The 25307-nt window shown below is 41.5% G+C and overlaps 1 protein-coding gene across 7 annotated transcripts in view; it reads left to right on the top strand.

Moving 5' to 3' along the window:
* DLGAP2 (DLG associated protein 2) overlaps positions 1-25307 on the top strand; it is a 508423-nt gene that overhangs the window by 823 nt on the left and 482293 nt on the right. The gene's annotated exons all lie outside the window — the stretch shown is intronic.

Genomic DNA, 25307 nt, shown 5'->3' on the forward strand with positions numbered 1-25307 from the left:
GACGGACGCCGAGTGTGGGATGCTGAGCTCGGAGCGAGGGGTGCTGAGCGCTGGACGAGGGGCGCTGAGCGAGGGAGGCTGAGCTCGGAGCGAGGAATGCTGAGCTGGGGGAGAGCGATGCTAAGCTCGGGGTGAGAGGTGCTGAGCGCGGGATGATGAACACCGCGTGAGGGATGATGAGCGCGGAGTAAGGGATACTGAGCACAGGGAGAGAGGTGATGAGCGCCGAGTAAGGGATACTGAGCGTAGGGCAAGGGATGCTGAGAGCGGGGCGAAGGATGCTGAGTGCGGGGCGAAGGATGCTGAGCGCCGAGCAGCCCCACTGACGGCGATTTAAAACGTTGGGAGCGCGTGTTTCTCCGAGCTGCCCTGCGAGAGGCATCGCCTGCATCTCTTCCCCCTTTCTCCTGCTCGGCTGCTCTGGTCCCCACGGTCGCTCGGAGCCCCGCGACATCTGAGGAGGGGCGGCCGGCTCCGCGCATCCCTTCCCCGAGCGCATCCCGCGCGGTAGCCGCGCATCATCCCTTCCCCGGGCGCATCCCGCGTGATACCCGCGTATCTTCTTCTCTATAGCTGCGCGGTACCCGCGCATGCCTTCCCCGGCCACATCCCGAGCGGTACCCGCGCATCCTCTCCTCCCTGGGCACATCCCGCGTGGTATCCCCGCATCTTCTTCCCGAGCGCATCCCGTGCGGTACCCGCGCATCATCCCTTCCCCAAGCGCATCCTGTGCGGTACCCGCATATCTTCCCCTCCCTGTCTGCAGCCTGTGTGGTACCCCCACCTCTTCTTCCCGAGCACATCCTGCGTGGTACCCGCGTATCCTCCCTTCCCTGGGCACATCCCCCACGGTAAATGCACATCCTCCTCTCCCCGAGGCGTATCCTGCGCGGTACCTGTGCATCCCTTCCCCGGCCGCATCCTGCGTGGTACCCACGCATCCTCCCCTCCCTGGCCGCATCCCGAGCGGCACCCGTGCATCCCTTCCCCAGGCACATCCCGTGCGGTACCCGCACATCATCCCCTCCCTGGTCGTATCCTGCGAGGTACCCCGCGCATCCTTTCCCCGTCTGCCTCCCGCGTGGTACGTGTGCATCCTCCCCACCATGGGCGCATCCCGCATGGCACCCACACGTCCCCCGCTTCTCCAAGCACATCCCTGGCGGTACCCACACATCCTCCCTTCCCCTGTGTGGTACCCGCGCATCCTCCCCACTGCTGGCACACAGGGCTTGGCACAGTTGGGAAACTCCGCGGGCACGCAAGTGGAGTGTGAGGACTGTGGTTGGAATCATCTGCATCCGATTTCCATCCCCGGGTCTTCAGGGCGTCTCTCCCCGCAGGGACAGTGGTGTTTGCACCGTGCAGGGCTCGTGGTGCTTTGAAACACTGATGGAGAATGAAACAAGTAACCGGCACTGTTGGAGAATAAAACAAGTAGCATAGCTCTGAGCTGGCATCGTGCTCCCGCTGGAGACTCAGCATCCCCAAGGTTTGGGGTGGTGGGATCAATGAAGGTCAGACCAGGGCAGGGGAGTGAGGAAGCCCACCAGGAGGTGGATTGTGCCAGAGGGGCTTCTACAGCCCCACTTTGCATCGCCTTCATGACCTTCCACTGCTGGTGCTCCAATTCTAACAGTGATGGTGGCTCTTGGCATTTAGTGATAAATGCATTTAGCAGTGCTTCAGCCTCAACTTCCCCTGAAACTCCCAAGAGTTCCTAATCTTCAGTGAGGAATCCTTTGCTGTTGGTTTCTGATTGTGCTTTGTTACAGCACACGCTTAATGTGCCTTGGCAGCAGGTGATCATAGAATCATAGAATCGCTTGGTTGGAAAAGCCCTTTGAGATCACAGAGTCCAGCTGTACCTGTCCACTACTAAATCATATCCTTGAGCACCTCATCTCCCCGTCTTTTGAATTCCTCCAGGGATGGGGACTCCAGCACCTCCCTGGGCAGCCTCTGCCAGTGCCCGAGAACCCTTTTGGTCAAGAAATTTTTCCTGATGTCCAATCTGAACCATGCCTGGCACAACTTGAGGCCATTTCTTTTGGTCCTATCACCTGTCACTTGAGAGAAGGGACAAGCACCCACCTCTCTACAACCTCCTTTCAGGCTTTTGTAGACAGTGATAAGGTCTCCCCTCAGCCTCCTCATCTCCAGGCTAAACAACCCCAGTTCCCTCAGCCGCTCCTCATAACCCTTGTTCTCCAGCCCCTTCACCAGCTTCGCTGTCCTTCTCTGGACGCGATTCAGCCCCTCAATGTCTTTCTTGTAGCGAGGGGCCCAAAACTGAACACAGTTGTTGTTTGAATCACTTCCAAGTTCAAGCATTTAGAGCTCTGAGATCAAGCGCTGCGATTGCTCCAGGTGGTGTGAGCCCAAGAACACGGCTGCAAAACTCAAGTGCCCTTCTCAGGGCTGGAGCGGTTTGCATATGTTTCTGTGAGGTTCAGAGTAGCATCGCAAGCCAAGCACTAGGAAAGCTGGAAATACCGAGTACCTCAAAGTCATTTAGGTAGTAGATGGCTGCAAGAGGGCATCCCCCCAGGAGGAAAGATCACCTGTATGTGCCCGAGTGCAAACCCAAGTGCAGAGAACTGAGAAATTTGTTGTGAGTCTTTGCACTGCCACGTGGTATATATCCGAGGAGCCTTTTAGCTGTCCTGAACTCGTATTATAAAAAGCGACTTTGGTCTAGAGCAGGGGATAATATTGTTTTATAACAGAAATGTATTTGAGGTATCAGCCTTTCACATCTCTTAATAATTTAATTTCTATCTCTGTGTTTTATCTGGGAAACAGGTAACAGAGGAAGAGTAGAATTTTTATACTTCTGTGCTTGCGGCTCTGTAGCAATTATACTTTTGAGTAATTTCCAGATGGTTTACACAAAGCACTTTCTTTCAGAATTGCCAAGTTTTCTTTTTAGTGCATGTAGCTATTTTCACCAGATTTTATCTTTTATAATTGAAAGGTTGTGTCGTTCCTCCCCCACCCCACACTTTGCCTGCTTTTCAAGACGCCTCATACGTGGTGAACATGGACTCAGATGATGTTTAAGAATCATAGAATCACCAGGTTGGAAAGGACCCACTGGATCATCGAGTCCAACCATTCCTAACACTCCCTTAAACCATGTCCCTAAGCACTTCATCCACCCGTTCCTTTAACACCTCCAGAGAAGGCGACTCGACCCCCTCCCTGGGCAGCCTCTGCCAGTGCCCGATGACTCTTTCCGTGAAGAACAGACACGTTGTGAAGAATCACAACGATATGCATCAGCGATTTAATTCTGAGTGTTACAGTCAGATCCTATGTGATCTGACATAATATTCCTAAGTTAAAGAACGCATTTATTATGCCGTTGTTCAGTTACACACGAAGTAAAAACTAGGGCTGTCAAATAAATGAATCGATTCTATTTTAGATTATTTTTAGCTTTTCGTTTTAGGACTATAAAGTGCTGTTTGGATTTAGTTACACATATATCCCGTTTACACTAAAACAATACAGGGCATAACATTTTGTTAACTTTTTAGTATACTTAGTCCCTCTGAAATGAGTTTAAGTTTCTGGTACAAGTTGAATTTACACTCAAAGTGAAGTCATAAATACTTTGAACAAGCATTTAACGATGAGCAAACATAGACTGCTTTTGAGGTGATGAGGAGTATGTGTTTTGTCTGTATAACACATAAAACAGCACAACCGAATCCAAGATTCGCTGAATCAATGCTAGTATTCCTAATGATTTAATGAAATCAGGATTTCACAGTTGTGTAGGGCAAAGTCCCACCAGTATTAATGGTGATATTGGTGGCTATGCCAAGGTGTTAAAAGAAAAGTGACCAAATCAAGACAAAAATGTTGAGGTCTTTTTTTACCTAACTAAAAATTATATTCCAATAAATTCCAGTATTTGAAGCAGGGTTCTTTAGTGTTAGTTGGTAGATACAATAGGAGAAATGTATCCCTGATTGGGACATTCATACCTGATCCTGAGGAAAGCTTGGATATTTGATTTCATAGAATCATAGAAGGTTTGGGGTGGAAGGGACCTTAGAGATCATCCCATTCCATCCCCCTGCCATGGTCAGGGACACCGATGGCTAGATAAAGATGCTCAAAGCCCCGTCCAACCTGGCCTTGAACCCCTCCAGGAATGGAGCAGCCACAGCTTCCCTGGGCAACCTGGGCCAGGGCCTCACCACCTTCGTGGTGAAGAAATTCCTCCTGTGTGGAGGACATCCTTTCCTGGACACCAGGAAGCATCCTGCCTGGGGGGGTTCTCCCCTGCAGGCTTTCCTGAACACTGCTTGTCCTATTCAAGTTACTACTTCACAGTTAAAACAGTTTTTTTCTGACAGCAGATGTTCTGATAGGGAATAATTCTTAGAGACAGTCTGGATGACTAGATTTCTGTTTATTCCAGAGCTTTATCTGACTAAGTTATAGATACCGGAGTAATTATTGAGATAGTTTTGTGTGCCTTAACCGAGGCAGTAACATTTTATTTTACACCTGTCTTTGGCAGGAACTTTTTTCTTGTTTGCAATTAAGCATAGTCAAAGCAATTTCTTTGTATATCTATGATAATCCCATGAGTAGTTTTGATAGTAAAAAGAACATTGAAATAAACCCTCGTTTTTTCTAAGGTGTACCGTCAGGGGGGGCCCTTTAAAGTGCATCGGTCAAACAGAAACAGCTGCTTAACTTGTACTCTATGAACAAGACAAGTCTTGTTCACTGCTTCAGTTCATCACCACAGTGAATTTGTTCATCTAACCATGCATGGTGAGTGAGAGGACCGCTAAAGTTAGTGTAGCATCATCAATTATACTTGTATTTAAGAGAGACTTTTAGTTCTTAGATATGTATTTATATGGGCCAAAATAGCCCCCCCCAAATCTAAAATATTCTCTCTGCTAAATGAGTAGTTTTGTTTGAATAACTGCAGAAAAAAACCTCATATGTAGTTCAGTTTGCCTTGCAAAAATTCATAGTCATCCACGAACCATATGGCTTTCTTACCTCTAGTAGAGAAATATCTCTCTGCGTGGCAGATACACTGTGTCAACAGCTATGATCAAATATAAGTAGAAGTGGGCATGGATGAATCAGAATCTCTTTTAAAGTAGACCCGTTGGAGGCCACAACTTCTCATATTTCAATCCATATATATCTCCATTATAGAATTATATTTCCTGAAACAGATTATAGTTCATCACAGCTCCTTTCTGTCGTAGGGGCCAAAATGATTCATTAAAGTAAAATAAGTGCTCTTCCCATGGTATTTATTTAGGAAATGTCAAGGAGCAGTTTATTCATTTAGTGTGCGCTCGGTTGTGACGGGAGGATGGAAATCACTGCAGTTAGATTTCTCAATCAGTGTTTCTCTGCATGCATGTATATTTGGTTTCACTTCACTTTTATCTGTTTCTCACTGTACTTTCTTAAATACTTCTTTTGTGAATAAAATTTACTTATCTTTCATGCATTTTCTTTCACGTTTGCCACATTTCTCTGTCCTTGCCAGTTCTGAAAATGAACAACAAATAGCTTCCAGTATGGCATTGGTCTTTAGCCCTCTTAAATTGTTTTTGTACTTTTATAAGCATATATTCTTATGATCTAAAAAGACTGCCTTTCGCCTTTTGGTAGTAAATGTAATATACACCTGCAGTTGGCAGAGATGCTTGAGGTATACCATAGATGAAAGCTTTTATCTCACAAGGGGAATCGGTGTCCGTTATCTTCAGTCGATGCTGCTACCACTGTGTGTAGATTAAACAGATAAATCAACATTAATGAAACATATGAAAAATACAATCAAATACATACATAAATCCAACAAGGCAAAAATCACTAATTTAGAGATTTAGACTGTACGTATGCACAAATAACAGAGAAGTCTACACAAGAGTTTTCTATCCAAGACCTTCATAGCTGCTCCTTCACCACCTAAAAACCTGCCACTGCTCTCGATTTTGTATCTTCCATCTTAAACAGTCTTTTAAAAAGTAAGTTTGTTGTGTCAGAGGGAAGAAGGGCATCTTAAGGTTGTCAGATTGACCTGGGCTCAGCCTGAACACAAAAAGCTGTTGCAAACTAAAGTTTACTCTATGAAGTATAAAGGTGAAGCCCTGACAATGAAGCTGAAAACAGGAAAGTGTAGAACTAGGAAACAAAAATTTAGGGAGAAATTGGATGCCGGTACTGGTCATTTAAGGTATCTCTGATACATATTTTATCTTGGAAGCTGAGCAGCTGCTAGAGTGGTGTTCAGCCTCACGAGTGCTGCCTTTCAGAGGGAACAACTCCCCTGCATTCCCTGGGGAGGCAGAAGGTCAGTGCTGAAAATAACAATTCAAAACATTTTTTTGTAGTGCAGCTTTGTTATCTTCCTTCTTTAATTTAGGTGATACTGTATTTTCAATAATCCGTAAGGTGTGTGGGAGAAGGCAAGTTAATTATTTAGGCTTGTCTGGGATCTAATTGCCCTTAGCATGCCAGGGTTTTTTAATATGTTGATTTCCTACATGAGTTTTATTTTTGTGCATTGGAGGTCAACTGAATTAGTTTCCTGCAGTTCTCTCCTTCTTGACAGTATGACTTGCACTGTAAAATTTTTTAATGCCTTAATAATATTATACACTTTACTTATCATAAAACATCAGCAAAGTCTTCAGTAATTCTCCTATTTCACAACTGCATATGCTGGTTTCTTTTCATAGAAACCATATATGATGTTGTTAATGATACAGACGATCAACATAGCCCTTAAGGAAACTTAGCCATTTCGCTATTAGATGGTCATTTTTAGAGCTCACGCAGCTACAAGGGTACAGAAGGATGTTATTGTGTTATTGAGTGTCTTACTGGCAGTGAGGAGTAGAAGGAACTTCCCAGCTTCCACAACCACCTTTGAGTTTCAGAAGTAGCCCATAAAAATAACAGAACAAATAACTTCAGTTGCCACGAAGTTTTTGACCCTCTTTTTTTCCCCCTGAATGGCAGAGAGCAGAGAGAGAGAATCTCAGGTAGTTACTACATTTTTGTTTCTTATAAGGTAATGTAAAAATAGGTGGAGAAGGCAAAAAAAAAACCCGAGAGGATCTTCCACTTCCACGTTCTTACTGATTTATAGCTTAATAAGTCCTTGGGATATAAAGCTACAAAGCATAAACACTCTTACTGTATGGAATTTGTCTAAACAGAGTCCAAGTAAGATAAAAACCAACACTTCTGCTCCGTTCGTGCAAAGTGAAATTCTTTCCAAAGGGCATCAATACAAGGCCACCTTTATCCTCTGTGCAATTGCAGACTTCACCTAAATGAACAAATACGTTCTTTAGTTTTAGAGATTGATAACAGTTATCTTCCCCGATGAGCAGAAAGGAGGACAAAGCTTACTTTTCTTCCTTTGATTTGCTTCCCTTCACCTTGGAGCCTTTCATATCCTGCATAGTTGAAGTTGTAGGAAGAATCTGGGCCCCCTTTTTTTTTTAGTGCTAGAAAAGGAAACGAAAGCACAATCAGGTTCCTTGAAAAGGCTACGTATCTGTCTAGATTCTTCATCATATCCTTAAACAGGCTTCCTCATGACACGATGTAGAGGAAATAATATGTAGATTTAATAATGCCGATTTGTTTTGCTAAAATTGGGGTGTGAAGACATCACAGAGCAAGAAGATGTTGCGTACGAATAAGAAGTATTAATATCCTCTAGCTGGGAAGCCTTTGGGCTCCCATTGGTAAGAGTGACACAAGGTTCACCTTCCCTCCAGAGGAGAGTTCAAGCCCCTCTGATGTCTTCAGCCCTTTCTGGCTGCAGGACTGGAACTGATCTTTTCTTTGATGGTGACTTGTGGCTTTGTTGTCCAGCATCTGGCCTGTTTTTTGGCTATTTTTGGGATATCTTTGTTATAGTGTTTTACTTAAGACTTTTAAAAATGTGATTGTTAAGTGTTCTTGTTATATGTGATATGCACTTTAATTTGATTTTTATTTGAGTGAGACTTTGATCTCACTCATTTTAGGGTCTGTTTATAGATAGTGTAATTTAGGAATAGTTACTATAGTCTGTACCGCAAATATCCAAAATTAGTTTTCAGAGCTAGATAAATTGTTGGATTTAAGAGGATAAATCCAATATTTAAAAGATTCATTTTAAAATAAATAACATAAGTAATGTTTTCTTAGTAGCTTAACAGAAAATTTAATTTACTCTTTTCCTTTCGGGAATTCAAATGGATAAACAGAACTGCTGTTTTATTCCCATAAGTTTTAGTAGACTGAGAAATCAAAATGTTACACGTGGACTAAGCATGGCTTCTGCTCACTACACACGGTTTAGTTAAACTGCAATATACTGCAATTTGTAGATGGAGTGCTTTTGTCACAGATATCTGTAGTTTATCACATTCTATGCAGAAAAGGCAGCAGCACGTCTGAAAATGCAGCATTACGTTCGCTGCCAGTCCTGAAATGCCTCGGATTCTATCTCCATGTCAGCTTTTATTGATTGTGCAAGTGTTGAGTATAATAAGTGAGGTGTTTAAAAAGAAATTCTTTTAATGAAGTTGAAGAGGGATGCAATCACTTACGGTGTCCTGTATTTTTATAATAATATGAGTGGTGAGTAATTCGATAACAGTTTTCCTAAATGGTAATTTAGAATTTACTACTCTAAAATCTTAACTTATATGATGCTTCTAAGAGGGAAAACCTGGTCTCTACATTATTTTTCAGCTTCATTCCTCCTCCTGTAAAGTGATGTGTTCTCGTATCACACTGACCTTTCCTAGGAAAACTTGAACTTTCCACACTTCAAGTTTTCAGCTGCAAGGAGATTTAGAAAGTTACATATTACTTTTATGAATTTAAAGATGCATACACAGACCTTTGAAAATAATCAGACAGGTGACTGAAGCATTGTAATAGATCTAAGTAGTTTAATTCAATAGTTTGAAGGTCTGATAGATTCCTTATCAAAGTAAGATGTGATATATTGATTTTGGATGCTTCCTGAAGTTTTTTCCCATTTTTCCTCCCTAAAAATGCTTCTCTACAGCTAAAATAAATTGTTAAAGTTTACATAAATCAGTGGAAATATTCTTACGCCCACGCATAAAAGATTTCCTATAGTAATATCTGTTCATTCTCGAGGTCATGTATAGTGCAGTTAATGTTCTTTTGTATTGTTTTATTCAGAGTTTCCTTTTTGACAGACATGTCATTCTTCTTTTTCTTAATTACTCTATTTCTAAATAGCATTTCCATTTAACGTGCATTTTGGAGAATGTACATTCCTTAGCAAATGTCTGATGTGATACATTAATATTGTTAACATGACTGAGCTTATGATTTAGAGCAGGGTGGAAGTCGCTCTCAAATGCTCTTTGTAGTGGATAAATTACAAAACATGCTTCCTTTGCTAACTAGCATCAGATCTCTGATCAGTTCCTGCGATTTTCTGTTGTTTTTTACTTCACTTGTCATGTATTTCTGCCCTAAAAATGATGCAGAAGGAGTGAAATACAAAGCTGAGGAGTACAGGGTACGCTAGGCTGTAGAATGGGGCTTTGATGAATAAAATAGAAAAGCTTCCCCTCCACCTCTATCACATTCAGACTGCAGTCCCTTTCAGGAGCTTTCGTGGCACCTGCTTGGAGGTAACCGTCTGTTTAGAAGGAATAGAAAGCATTCTATCTTTCTTTTCAGTTTTTTGGAAAGGTAAACACCTTTTCACAACTTTCTTTAATAGAATATTTTCTCTGTGTTAATGAATTTCTTTAAATTGCTCACCATTATTTTAAAAGCTTTGTGATACGCTTCCTAATTTGATCGAATTTTGTTTGAAATATTCTGACAAATGTCCGTCTGTTACTCCACAGCGCGTACATGGACAATGAAACCTAGCAAACGAAGGGAATGCCTGGGAACCAAGAGAACGTGTGAAGCTTTGTATTCCGATTACGGTGTTGAAATGAAAGATAACATTTTGCTTCACTCCTTGAAAAATCAGTGCTATACTTGTCATGTTAACATTTGTGTTTTCCTGCACTTCTTAATGTGGCAATGGATCAGCTGAAAGGGGAGGAAATGCAAGAGCAAGACCAGGGTAACACTGGGAGAAAGAGAGAGTATTACGGAATTTGGAGTATTATTACTGATTGGAAGCAGAAGGAGACAAATAATCAAGGATATCGGTGAATGTGTCTGAATGTAACAGTGAAGAGAACCTAATAGGGCGGTACAGGAGACAATATTCTTGTTGTCTTGTTCTGTTTACATGTGAAAGGCAGGAAGAAGCTACATGACATCTCTTTCTGAGGTGTCGTTAGGGAAGAGTGACGGACTTAAGTATTTTCATGTGTACGAGGTGAAACTGCACAGTCTATAGGAACAGTCATCGGCATGGTGTAATAATGCATCTTGATATGTAAAGATTAATTAAAGAGGCTCAGCTGATGTGTAGTAGCTGCCAGGATGCATTTGTTGTGTTCTTTCCTTGGAAAACAGATTATCCATAAAACAGGATAACTTGTCAAAAAAACTCCAGGAAGTCATTTACTGCAAGAAAACATTATACTGCTCTTAATTTCAGTTGCATAGATCCACGCAATGATGAATAAAATTTGCCCCTCTTTTTTCTGTCATGGGGCTGGTCCAAGTTACCTCGAAGAAATATCTTGGCTATTATTATCATGACTTGCCATGTAAGCTGTGTTTCTCTTGACCAATGGAACAATTTTTTCTATGTTTCTGGTTTTGGAGCACAAGGAACAAAGTATTCTTGGCAGCCAGGCTGTTCCAATGTGAATTCTCTTTTCTAAAAGACATCAGTGTGATCATTAGTCTTCATTTTTTTCAGTGCAAAACATAAAACCGTCTTCTCCAGCCTTGTCCTCCCTTCCTAAATATGTCCAGCCCTTGTAATCACGACCATCAACAAAATCTCATCTGAAAGATTTGCAGGAAGTACCGAAATAAACAGCAATGTATGTGTATGGGAGATGTCCTGGTTGTGAAAGAATGATGGATACACTGAGCTGATATTACTGATATTTACTGATATTACTCAGTAAAAACTTCTTGATGCATTTCCTTTAAAACTATGTCTATGAAAATATACTTTCCCATCTAGTACTGCTATTTTTGGCTATAGCTACTAACACCGTGTGGTTTGATCTAAAGGATTTTGTGGTATTCTTCTTAATTGATTGATTTTTTACTTATTCTTTTAACACAAATCTATGCCATCCTATATACCATGAACCTATTAAAAACCCCACCTGTACACATAAGCAAAAAATTGTGATTATATCCAAGCATTTATGTACCTTCCACAAAGGAGAGTGGAGAAAGCGTTAAGATTGCAGACCTAACAGTAACTTTTCAACATCTTTAGTATCTTTGGATTTCACAGAAATTTTAAGAGTAATTTAAATATTCCCACAGGAAAAAAAAAAAAAAAAGAAGTGACTAAAGTATAATAAAATAAAAACAAAGTGGAGAGTCAGAAGATATACAGAATTAACAGTACTGAGCAATAGCAAATTAGTATTCATATAGCTATTATGAAGATGAAACTAGTAATAATAACTGTTTCAAGGCCAGGTTGGATGGGCCCTGGGCAGCCTGAGCCAGTGGGAGGTGTCCCTGCCCATGGCAGGGGGGTTTGGAACTGGATGATCTTCAAGGTCCCTTCCAACCCAAACCAGTCTATGATTCTATGAATAGTTTCACTTTTTTCTGTATGGAGGCACTTAATTGTTCCTAAGTATATGGAAAACCTCATGAACTGAAAGACTTAACCAGAATAGAACTGATTCCTGTAAAAATTGAAATGTGATAGAGTATAATTTAGTGGTTATATAATAAATTTTTTCTTTCTCACATGTGACTTAAATTTTTTTATTCAGACATCAACAAAAATAACTTCCTGGAATGTTGCCTGTTGTCACCGGGAAACAAATAAATCTTTCTGAATTTCCTTGATAATAACATTTGCATTGTTTTATTCCCACAGCAGACCAGTTGGAAATTTCAGCTGGTGCAGTTGTGATATATTCGCGAATTCACTTAAAAATACTCTTGGCAAGCCTGACCCTGGGCTTTCACTTTGTTTCTTTGATGCATCAAAAGGGGCTGACTGAAATCTCTATCTCCGTGGTTTGGCCCCTACGAAAGTTGCGGGCTTTCTCTTGCACACCAGCAGTCTGTTCGCTTGACCTGTGCTTGATTCTATCTCATTGGAGCAGCATCTCTCCTTCAGGAAGAAACGTTTTGATAGCAGTGGTTTGCACTGGTGACTAAATGCAGTTGGGCTCCTGCCATGGCCCGGCATCACTTGAGGTGCCTTAGTGTCTCCAAGATGCCTATGCAGACCTAGCTAGGATGACAAAGACTGGCTGGAGTCCAGGTGAAGGGCACCCCACACTTCTCAGGGAGTGACAGCTGCTCAGGATGGTCTCCTGAAGAACTCAGGGCTGCGCTGGGGGTTCTACGTAGTCACCCTTCCGTCTTTCAGCCATTGCTCCAGAAGGGTCCCATCTAACCCATATGCTATATCTACCAACTTGATATATACCTTCCAACCTCAGGTATCTCGAGGTTTCCCAAATAACACCAGGAATCCATTACAAGCAACCAAATCCAGCCGTAGGTAGGTGTTTCCATCACACCAAGGAGAGCTGTTTGAGAGTCTGTACCTAACTGTAAGCATTGACTTTGATGGAGACAACTTTACAGGGAAAACAGATTTAAAAGAAATGGATCCTGGAGATATAAATGCATTTGTGTTTCTTGTTTGATATAATAAATGAGCATGCATAAAAAGTGCTCTCCAGGTATGCTTGGAGAACATTGTGCTACCCGTGTGCAAATTGAGCTGTCAGTTGCTCAGACTTCAGCTTATTTTAATTAGTTTTCACAAATTTGCCGGCTTCCCAGTGCAATTCAACCATCTCAACTATTTGAAATGTTTGAATTCAGACCTTTGAGATATGGGTGAACAAGGAAGGTTTTGCCACTGAACACAGACCTGGTTTTTAGGCACTGGCCCGTGAAGGCATCCCTGCGCACACACCTCACTGTGAGAAGGGCTTTTGGTTTTACCATTGTGTTTGAGCTGTGCCACATTTCAGTTCTTTACATTGTAGCCTTACCCAGGAGTGACTCCACTATATTAAGTCTTTGGGCAACTTGTACTCAAGAAAGAAAAAAATTGTCTAATTTGGACATTTAGGCATTTTCAAGTCATAAAGAACAAAGACCACCTGCAAGAGAAGGTGTGTTTTTGACTCCTCTATGTCTAACATGAGCAAATAAACTGTCTTCCTCTTTTTTTTCTTGTAATGGAAGAGTGTGAAACAGCATTTTCTTTTTGTTCTTGCTCCTATCACAGAAGCAGCCAAATACCCCAAAATACTGGGCTGCATTATCAGCTTACTGATGCCTGAAGAGAGAGCATCAGCGAGTTGTTCTCCCCCAACTTTGCAGTGTTCTTTGTTTGATAGCCTCACCTTCCATTGATGACCGCTGAAGGTGTGCCAGGTGCCTGAGACCAAGTCTTTGCCCACGGGGTTGGTCAATGTGCCACCTTTGGAGCTTATGAACAACTGTAAATTGTCTTCAAGTGGGCAAGTCCATTTTTTATGTGGTGTCAGTGGGTTGCCCATCTCTCTGAACTTGTTGTGAGCTGCCCCAGTCACCCGTACAACAGGAATTACTGGAGTGTTTTGGGCCATTCAACTTCTAGCATCAGAGAGAACTCAAGAAGGTGCCTAGAGGTGGCCCCTGAAGTTCTCTACCTTCTCTGTTCGCATTAATGTCTTCAGGCCATGCTAACACTGAGTAGCAGATTGCATTTCACTACCAAACCACAATTACATGCTCTAAAATTCACCTCACCACATGGACACTGGCCTCCCTTCAGGTAGCAGCGTTTGGGAAGGCTGCAGTCAGCACTCTTCTCTGCTGATTTCGAGTAAGGACGGAAAAGGGGGTCCAATTTGGTGTTTAATAGGGTTGCATGTGCTTTTCCACCATTTTTAGAAATTTCCTTATAAAGAGCTGACAATGTGTTATCTATTTTAAATACTGCATCGGAAGATGAATTTATTTTTAGTTTAAATGAAAATCAATACGCAGTATTAAATATACGATAAGGTTTAAGTGAGAAAAAATATAATCCAGTAACCCTCAGTATTTACAGTACGTGTCAGGGCTGATATGACAGCCTTTATTAGCTAATTAATAAATTAATATCCCTTTTCTGTAAAGCAGATGGCTCACTAAAACCAAAAACCCTTCTCTGAAATAATAGAATCACAGAATCATAGAATGGTTTGGGTTGGAAGGGACCTTAAAGATCATCCAGTTCCAACCCCCCTGCCACGGGCAGGGACACCTCCCACTGGCTCAGGCTGCCCAAGGCCCATCCAACCTGGCCTGGAACACCTCCAGGGATGGGGCAGCCACAGCTTCCCTGGGCAACCTGGGCCAGGGCCTCACCACCCTCATGGTGAAGAAATTCCTCCTTACATCAAGCCTAAATCTGCCCATCTCCAGTTTAAAATCCTTGAAAGACCGGTGCACGTATCGTGTCTTCTCCTTTATTTCAGACTTCCCTTTCTATTCTTGGGTCCCGGTTCCTCAAAGTCCCGGACCTTATTCACTCTGCCTTCCTTGCGTGCACTGGGAAATCTTCCCAAGCCTGGTCTGTGTAGACCACGGCAAAGTCAGGTGCTGGTAAAATCTCAGTTTGTGCCTCTCTCAGCTGTGCTGTTATAAACTCTTCCGTACTGCACGGATGAGCTCCATGGGCGCTGGGCTGTGTCAAGCGGTTCTCCTGCCTTTACTGGCAGAAATCACCTTTCCTCTGCCCCTCCTCTCACAGTCAAAGGTGTCGGTGAGGATTCGATTTTCCCAAGAGAAGCAGTTTTAAGTTCTTTATCATAATTAACGCAGCTCTCTTTTGCTAGCTTTTTTTCCCCCTAATGCTCCCTCTTTGCTGTCTCCTTGGCTCACTGTTATAATTTGGATGCTGTTCTTTCATTTGCTTTATTCAATATTTTCTGAAATAAATAAGAACGTTGCTTACATCTGTGGCTAATGCTGGTCCCACACGCATGGTACTGGGGACTGTTGCCTAGCAAATTCTGTGAATCTTGATGAAATATTAGTTCCTTTTCATAACTTACATCTGTTATTTCTCACAGATTTTGATATATTTTATATGCTTTTGTGAGCCTTATTATAAAGGAGAGAGAAATCGTGGTCAAGTGGACGCATCAAACCAGGTCTTTCTTTAAGACTTTAAAGGTTGGACGGGGTCTTGGGCAGCCTGATTTAGTGGGATGTCCTTGCCCATGGCAGGGGTGTGGAACTGGAGAGGCTTTAAGGTCTCCTGCAACCCAAACTATTCTATGATTCTATGATTCTATGACTGTGGTTGCTGGACATGAGCTTCTCCTGGTTAGATGTGAATGTTGTAGCTGCCTCCGTCTCGGCAGAAACTAGCAGTTAGTGGTACTTCTTGGTTCGCTGTGTGGTGACTGGAGTGAGATGGGCAGCTCTAAGGGCTGATGCAATCTCTCCCAGCAAGTCAGCTGCATCATATCTGAGAAGGGATAGGATGGGAGAGTTGGAGTTGTTCAGCCTGGAGAAGAGAAGGCTCTGAGGAGACCTTATAGAAACCTTCCAGTACCTGAAGGGGCTGCAAGAAACCTGGGGAGGGACTTTTACAAAGGCTTGGAGAAATAGGACGAGGGGGAAGGGGTATAAACCGGAGAGGGGCAGATTTAGACTGGACATTAGGAAGAATTTCTTCACGATGAGGGTGATGAGGCCCTGGCCCAGGTTGCCCAGGGAAGCTGTGGCTGCCCCATCCCTGGAGGTGTTCCAGGCCAGGTTGGATGGGCCTTGGGCAGCCTGAGCCAGTGGGAGGTGTCCCTGCCCATGGCAGGGGGGTGGAACTGGATGATCTTTAAGGTCCCTTCCAACCCAAACTATTCTATGATTCTATGATTCTGTATGCCAGGAAACATTCACAGTCAGGCTGGATGACACTCTGAGCAACCTGATCTGGTTGAAGACATCCCTGCTCACTGCAGGAGGGTTGGATGAGGTGACTTTTAAAGATCCCCTCCAATCCAAAACATTTGATGATTCTATGTTGGAATGGTGAGTTCCATAGGGAAAATTTATAGGTAATCTCTTTTTTTAATACATTCCAGTAGAATTTTGGCCATATAGTTAAACAGGTCTTGAAGGAATGAACCTTTAGTAGTGGTTTCTCACTGTTGCTTGGCAAGCTTTTAAAATCAGCACGTCTGCAGAAGCGCATCAGAAACAACTGATTTTTCATTAGTGTAAGGCTGCATCTGAGCCCACTGCTCTCATGCAATGAATTCTACAGGCAGCTGAAAATTGTGTCATTAACACACTGCTTTAACTTTGAGTTGTACATCCTGCCTCATGCACACACTTTTTTTGAAGCACAGAAAGTCTCATTTAGAGTAGTGCCGCATAGGAAAAAGGTATGTTTATGCCTTTTCTTTTCTTGTTGTTTTCGTGTGCTTTTTTGAAAAAAAAAAAAAATTAGTAAATACTTCTTTTTGCCTGATCTGAGATGCTGAATGATTGTATTCCTTTCTGAGCAACAGGAGGTTGGAACTAGATGATCTTTAAGGTCCCTTCCAATCTAAACCATTCTGTGATTCTATGTAGAAAAAGGCTGGTTTGGAGCTTATTTGGAACATGCCAATAATAGCTGTTGTCCTTGTAGATACCTGATGTACTCCTTTTCTCCTGTGATAGAAGCTTTAATTGCTAGTGGGCACGAAGTGCCAGCATCCTCATTGCTTCCTGTTGTTAAGTACATACAAATATCGGAGGCATAGAATATTTTGGCATTAAAAAAAAGCAGATGGGTAAAGAAATGGAATAAAGAAATATAGGGGAGTTAAAAATTGAAGAATTTAAGCTAGAGGCAAAAATGTCTACTTGGAATACCTGATATTGTCTTTGCTTCAAGCTTTAAGTATTCATGAGGGAGGTTTAGCAGTCGTGTAAGAAACATGTTTGTGTTCCTTCACCAGCTATGTTTGAACTGGGGAGCTTTGATCTTTAAGTTGGTCCTTTTAACCTGAAGATTTTAAATTTCTAGATAGTTGTGGTGCTCTTTTTAAAGTACTAAAAAGTGTCAAGCCCTGTAGTGCCCTGGAAATACCTGCTCCATCCATAGCGCTCTCGGAACGTATTCAATGCGTGCGTCCTGCATTTACGTGGCTGATCTGCTCTCAGTTTCCAAAGTGGCAAAATGGTACCATGCTGCCTTTAACTTATCCCAGAGTTAAAATAACAAAAGAAATAAAAAGAGAAGATCTCATTATTTTAGAATAAGAACAGTTTTTCCCCATTTTCATTCCAGCTGAACTTCTTTTGCCATTTTTGTAAATTAAATTTGCTGCTGACCATTAGAATGTTGAAGAGAAAACTGCCTTTCAAACTGCATATTTAATCGAGAGACACACTTCCATAATGCTGCTGATGTAAAAGGGTTACATTGTCAGTGTACGTTATGCACATCATTATACACATACCCATTATCTTTGTCAGCAGCAGATATATCTGACAATTTTCAGTTTTTAAAAGCTATTTTAATTAAGCGAAGCCCTTATTGTTGGGATTCAAAAGCATGTGAAGTTCTGTTTTACCAAGCTGCCACAGAATCTTTTTTACAAGCAAGACAAAGTTTCTCTCAGAGTCAATATTAGAAGGATTCAACTGGGAATGCTTGGAATGATTCAGAATAAGACTTTATTTTTTTTTTTAATATATAAAGAAATTATGCAAAACATCCTATAACCAGATACTTGTAACACCTGAAAAAGCCTTAATAGATTTTGATATTGCTCCATATGAAACTTCTGTAAGTCATCCTAGTGCTACGGAGCACTCAATATGCAACCTCAATAGCAATATTCATCCTCAATAGCAACATGTTCATGCTTAAATATAGAGCCTTCTCTGTTGTCTTGCGAGCATGAAATCAAATAAATGTTTGTGATTCTTTATTTCAACGAGAAATTTTTGCATTAGATCTCTAAATATTTTCATTATTAGAAACACAGCATTTTTCGTGCCTCAAGAGAGAGAGTCTGTACGCTTTGTGTTTCAGCTGCGTAGGCAAGTTAAATATTTTTGTGTCCAACTGACTTCTAAACTGTTTTCTGTTGCTTTTAATAATTTATTATTTAGTTCAGGCTAGTTCTGCAGGGCACTAAAGAAAAAGAAGAGAATGGTTTAACACAGATATAACCAGTCTTTCTCCGGTCCTCATCAACAATGTCATTTTCAGTTGTATTCTAGTGCTGTAAAACATTTGCATTTTTTATTCATAAAACAATATAAATAAGTACTTTCTAGATTAACTATGCCTATATGTAGCACATATGTATAAAATAGACTTATAATACTTTGTAGGGAAGATGACCATGAACTGTTTTCTTCTGCACAACTGTAGCCTGTAGGCATTGCCACCATTCAGGCAGTAAATTCTTAAGTTAAAAATATTTTAGTGCATAAAGATTGTGTGTAAGGCATGTTGGTGTCTTCTACCAAACTGTTAAATGGCACTGTTGTGTGCTTCTGTCAGTCTCCTTTTCACTTTTCTGCAAGCATAAATGATTAGTTCTGAAAATTGCATTTTTCTGACCTATTGCTCTAATCAGCTCTACAATCTATCTACGAGTTCTTGGGGCACCATTTATGTCGGAATCTAGAGGTGATCATAGAATCATAAAATAGTTTGAGTAGGAAGGGAACATAAAGATCATCCAGTTCCAACCCCCCTGCCATGGGCAGGGACACCTCCCACTGGCTCAGGCTGCCCAAGGCCCATCCAACCTGGCCTGGAACACCTCCAGGGATGGGGCAGCCACAGCTTCCCTGGGCAACCTGGGCCAGGGCCTCACCACCCTCATCGTGTAGAAATTCTTCCTAATGTCCAGTCTAAGTCTGTCCCTCTCCAGTTTATACCTGTTCCCCCTCATCCTATCACTACAGGCCTTTATGAACGGTCCTTCTCCAGCTTTCTTGTAGCCCCTTGAAGTACTAGAAGGTCGCTATAAGGTCTCCTCGGAGCCTTCTATTCTCCAGGCTGAACAACTCCAACTCTCTCAGCCTTTCCTCGTATGGAAGGTGCTCCAGCCTTCTGATCATCTTTGTAGCCTCCTCTGGACCCGTTCCAACAGCTCCATCTCCTTGTTGTGTTGAGGATTCCAGAACTGGACACAGTAGTCCAGCTGATATCTCACAAGAGAGGAACAGAGGGGCAGAATTCCCTCCCTCGCCCTGCTGGCCACGCTGCTTTGGATGCAGCCCAGGACACGGTTGGCCTCTGGGCTGGGAGTGCATGTTGCCGGCTCATGTCGAGCTTCTCATCAACCAGCACCCCCAAGTCCTTCTCCTCAGGGCTGCTCTCAGTCATATCATCCCCCATCGTGTACTGAAAATGGAGATTGCCCCAACCCAGGTGTAGGACTTTGCACTTGGCCTTGTTGAACCTCATGAGGTTCTCATAGGCCCACTTGTCCAGCCTGTTCAGGTCCCTCTGGATGACATCCCATCCTCTGGGTGTGGCAACTGCACCAGTCAGTTTGGTGTCATCTGCAAACTTGCTGAGGGTGATATTCAGTTCAGGATTAAGGCACCTGAACCTAGTTGTCTGCCTACCTATAAGGTGGTGGCATCAACTCACATATGTAGTGCCTTTTCTGAAGCCCTAAGTTTTTCCATGTGGCTCTTGCCTACTAGGCTCAAGGACTCCAGTCCATCTTGGTCGCTTTTATGGCTCTTCTCTGGACTCGCTCTAACAGATCCATGTCTTTCCTGTGCTGAAGACTCCAGAATTGAACACGATAATGCTACTTAATAGTTCTAAAGCACTGAAGGATTTCAATGTGTTTTTCACATATTAATTAATGTCACAACAGACTGAAGTGCGTATTTTTAGCTTATGGCTATGTCTGTGATTACGAGTACTGAATTAAAAAGAAGCTGTAAACTCTTCCTGAGACTTGGGAAAATCATTCATACTCTTAACTTCAACTTTAGCTGGATAACAGTGCTTCTTTATCCAGAAGAATGCTAGCTGGGAAGGTATTACTCTCTATAATAGCAAGTGCGGGGCTGTTTTTTGCAGCCAAAACTAATGTAAATAGGGGCTCAGAGTATACATCTTATTTGCAGTTATCACAATGTATGGAATTCATACTGTCTGCATCTGAGTTTGTTGCCCTTGCATTTTTTCACAGTCAATGGAGATCTAGTTAGTGTAAAGTGCAATTAATCTCATTCTGAAGTTGGTGTCTGAATAGATCAGAGTAGCTGCAAAAGATGCATCGTAGTGTCTAGTTCAGATGTAGGAGACCTGAATCTCATCCTACCTGCTCTGTGGGCAAAACTGCTGTGATTTTCTCTTTAAAAATATACATTTAACTTTATTGAGACACAGTTAACACCCCAGATGTAGAAGTGTCTCAGAACGGGTCTGGTCTAGGCATTTACCACAGACTGTCATATCAGAATTTTCATTTAATTCAAAATATCAAAGAATTATTTCATCACTTTACACAAACACAAGGCCAATATCCGTTATGCCTGTGTGGATCATCCAGAGCAGCAGGAAAGGCAATGAACAAGGTTTCACGGTAGAGGATTGAGGAAAACTTCTTGGACTTCAGAATTTCTAGAACTTCTATATTCTTTCTCAATGCAATCTCTCGGAACTTTGCTCACGTATCCCACACATCTGATACAATACTAGATGCCCTTGTGTAACCGTGCTTGTCTCCAGCTGGCACTCTAGGAAGATGAAGTCTTCTACAGGTTCTATACCTTACCTGCCACCGTGCAGGCAACTCGGGTATCGGAATGACACTGGACATCATATGTGGACAGTTGATAAGATTTGCATCAAGATTAAGGTCTATAAACCTGGATGATTTAAATATGAAGAAGAAACAACATGTTGCTAATTCACATTGAAGTGGATGAATATTTAAGCTCTACGTTTGTCTGTGAAACCACAAGTGGTGCAGTGTGGGATATCCGTCACAGTTGCAGAAGTTGTCTACTTGTAAGAGGGTGCCAGTATGCTAAGTGTTTATGTTTTAGGGGGCAATGGATTGATTTAACTCCTTATTTAAAGTAGTGAAACATGCGTGCTCAGGAGTAGGTCATCCACCTCTCACCTGCCTTGCTGTTGAGGCATCTAAACTTGGCATCCACAGCGAAAAATGTTAGATTTGTCTCCAAAAGTATCCTGAACAGCATGCTTAAACAGCTGTATTCATTCCTAGATCTCACCTGAGTGGAAAAAGGCTTTACACCTAGCATGTCTGTAGGCACAAAAGTGTTAAAACTACACTTGGATCTCTTTGAACTCAAAGTTATCCTCATCTAGAAGAAACTAATATTATAGACAACAGTTTGCCACACTGAGAATTTCAGAGCAAGCACAGATCATACACACTGGCACTGCACACATTTCCTGACCTGAGCTCTTATTCTCATCCTAATTATCTGTAGTTTCTGTCTGCCCTGTTTCTTTCACAGTCATGCCTAGTTTTCCTACTGGGAAAATATTAGTCTTCTAAAGCAAGTGAGTAGGATTTGTGGTATATTTTCTGTTATTCTCCATAATAAAATTTTTCTTTTATAGGAATAGCTGGATATTGATAATTTGTCCCTAACAAATTAACCCAAGAATTATTTTAATGGATTTCAACGACTTTCTAAAGACCCCATTGGAAATTGCTTCATGTTGGAAGAAAGCAGATCTCTGTGGAATCCCATGAGTGATGTGTTCTGTCAGTTATTACTGATAGGGGATATCTCAGTAATCAGCAATACAGTAAAAATCCTTAAATTCCAAACAAACAAACAAACAAATCAGCAACCCCCCCTACTCAAAAATTGTAAAGCAATTTAAAACAGTAAGAAAGTCTCTGTGTAATATTTTGGTTAATTTATATGTATGAGACCCGCATCAATCTGTTACTGAAACCCACAGAGAGTTCGATGCTGAATTTCTTACAGTTGCTTTTTTAAATAATGCTATTCACATGCTGATCACACAATTTAGCAGTAAATTCTTTGAAATGCCATTCTGTATTCAAACGCTGGATGATTTAAATGTGAAGAAGAAACAACATGTTGCTAATTCACATTGAAGTGGATGAATATTTAAGCTCTACGTTTGCCTGTGAAACCACAAGTGGTGCAGTGTGGGATATCCGTCACAGTTGCAGAAGAGTATCAAGTGATTCATGTGGTGTTTTTCCTAAGGAATAAATATTCTAAGCCAACGTGGTCAGTCAGGCTACAGAACTCAGATATCCTGGAATATGCTCAAGTGCTGTAACCGTGGCACGGGGGGTTGGAACTACATGATCTTTAAGGTCCCTTCCAAACTATTCTATGCTTCTATGATTTAATAGCTTAGATTTGAAAATCAATCCTACAATTTTAATGTTTAAACTTAGGGAAGTTCAATTGTAAGCTGCGTTAATTGGGAAGATCAAATCTGTTCATACCAAAGTGGATTTTCCTACCAGCTCCTGTACGCTTGCTAGTGAAAATGCCAGGCGAGAAAAAAAGGCCAGATGTGTTCGCAGTCTGCCAGCAGGGACTCCACGGGAAAGGCAAATTATAAACAGTGGGAGTGAGGGGAAGAATAATTGGAGTCCTGTTAAGAAGCTGCGTGTATCTAAGTGGGATGGTGGATAAGCGTCTATTTGCTTTACCTGTATCTACTGCACAGCAGCCTTATATTCACCATCTCCCTTAGTGTAGGTGGCGTAACTAAATGGAGGGCTGGGACAGCAAACTGTAAGGGGTATCTCCTCTTGTCCGAAAGCTGTGGAATTGCATGAGGATGATGCTCTGCACAGTCTGAGAAGTGTCTGTGAATAAATGCGTTACACTGCAGTTTTTAGTGCCTTTTCTTGCCACTTTTGCTGATGAGTTTAAGGGCTTGACCATGGTGTATCCTGGTTAAATGGCAACTCATCGTGAATATTCAGTATTGGCGTGGCTGGCATTTATGTTAAGAGATAAACAGGAGAAATTAACGAATATTTCAAATGGCTTGTGTAGAAAGGAAGCTTTCTGATGCCTTTAGCACCACTGAAGCTTTTTTTCTGAGACTTTAGTGTCTGTAAACTCATCAGAGCTTATAAAAACTGCATATCCAATCTTCATATCCAAAACCTATCCTCTCAATCAGGCACTTTGATTTTTGTGGGACGGGATCACTTTTTTTTTTGTCCTGTATTTGTGAAGTAATTTTTTCTTAGTGAGATTCTGAAGAGATTGGGATGATGGCATATTATAGTTACTTTGTCCTTGCTTAGAAAAGATGTAAGTAACTGAACAGAGGATAAACTGTTGTCTGCTGTGTGCAGTCTGTAGCAGTTCAGTAGTTTCTGGTGCCATTAGGGGGATAACACAATGCTGTCATAGTATTACTCGTAAATGCAAAGGGGAGTTGTGTTCAAAGCCACAATCCTGATATTAATTTCACTGGGAGTCTTACTTGTCCATATATGAATGTGGTTTGTTATTTCATCTCTTAAAATCTGTCAAGCACTGTTGTCTGTCTTCTATAAACGTTGTTAGATCAATCCTATTAAATGTTTTAGTGTGCCTTTATGTGATGGCTTTTGAATCAAGGCATTCCTGTCCCAAATGGAGAGTGAAAAACAGAGTAGCAGTGCGACCTTTTCACTTGCTCTTCAGATCTTCTCTCTAAATTTACATCGGTATAATAAGAATATAAAAGGCAGATTTTGAAATCCAGAATGGCTATGACTGCGGTAAAAAAAAATTACTCTAGAAATGTGAATAGCTATTGTAAAAAACAAGAGTTGAGGAAAAAAAAAGCTACATTATATGAAAGAGAGATAATCAGTTCAAAATATGATCAGATTATTTAAAGAGCTCAATGCAGCACTGAGCTTTATCAAATGAGGCTTATATTGTTTACAGGACCTTTCCTTTTATGATTCTGTTCCTCTTCCTGTTTTCCATTTTTGCTTGTTTTATATATCATACTCTAATGTCATTATTAATCATCCACTGGTATTCCCCTGCTCATATCTCTCTTGCTTCTCAGTCCTCACGTCTGAGCCATGTCTCTGCTTCTGGGAGCTTCTCTGCAAGCAGTGCTTTTTAAAGAGGCTGTGTATCCTCCTGGAGTCCCTCCTGCTGGAAACACAGCTCTCCCAACCCTTAAGGACTTGCATTTCAGTTGTTTATGACCAACTGTTGTCAGCTCAAACTCAAGAGACAGCATGTGAGAAGTTGACTTGAGAAAAAGAGTTCAAAAAAGCTCACCGTAATGGTCTATAGGCTTTTTAATACGCAAGTTACTTTGTTTGTATAATTACTCTATCAATCTCTAGGTGTTTGCTGATCAAAAATATATTTACTTTCCTGATCAAGATAGAAAAATGAGCTCTTGGCAGCTACTTCATGGAGTGATCAGATGCAACTTCCAGTCAGGGAGGCTATTGAAAGCCAGGAATCTGTATCCGCAGACGGGTCATTCTGTTTCTTCACTTTTCTGAAGTGTCTCCTACTAATTGTGGGTGAAAGCAGGGCACTGCTGTTACATGGGCTGCAGATCGGAGCTGGTGTTGCCATTCTTGGGTTAATCTCTTAAAGGATGTAGACAGTTGGCCAAATCCCGAGACAGTAAAATTCTCAATATATTTATTTGCGTTAAAGAAATCAAAGCACTTTAGATATATTGAGTGTCTGTCCTAGTGTCTTGAATTTCTTTGAAAGTATCAACCATATCTAGTGGCTTACAGAATTTAATTCTAGTCTTCAGGAATAACTTACATAAAAGAGTATCAGCTTCCCAGTCAATAGCTTTGAAAACTGCTCATCAGCAAGCAAAATAAATTATCAAAACTGCTTTAATTGATGTGTCCCATGTAAGCCTTTGGCTATCAGACTTTGGCTGTCTAAATCTGTAATTACATATTGTTATCCCCTTACAGATTAAAAACTTATCCCTGCTTTGAGCTATTCAGGTTGTTTTACTAGAGCACAGATTTGATTTCCCTGTTAAATTTTAGAGAGAAGTAGTGTCTTTTTTTCTTTTTTTTTTCCTTTCTCCCTGAGAAACATTGACATATTCCTTTCTTGCAGTTCCAACTCCCTCTTGCACTTTGCACTAAGGACTTGGTGAATCTCTCCTAACAATTCTATATGCGGTCTAG

This window comes from Cuculus canorus, chromosome 3, assembly GCF_017976375.1.
Source record: "Cuculus canorus isolate bCucCan1 chromosome 3, bCucCan1.pri, whole genome shotgun sequence".
Lineage (NCBI taxonomy): Eukaryota > Metazoa > Chordata > Aves > Cuculiformes > Cuculidae > Cuculus > Cuculus canorus.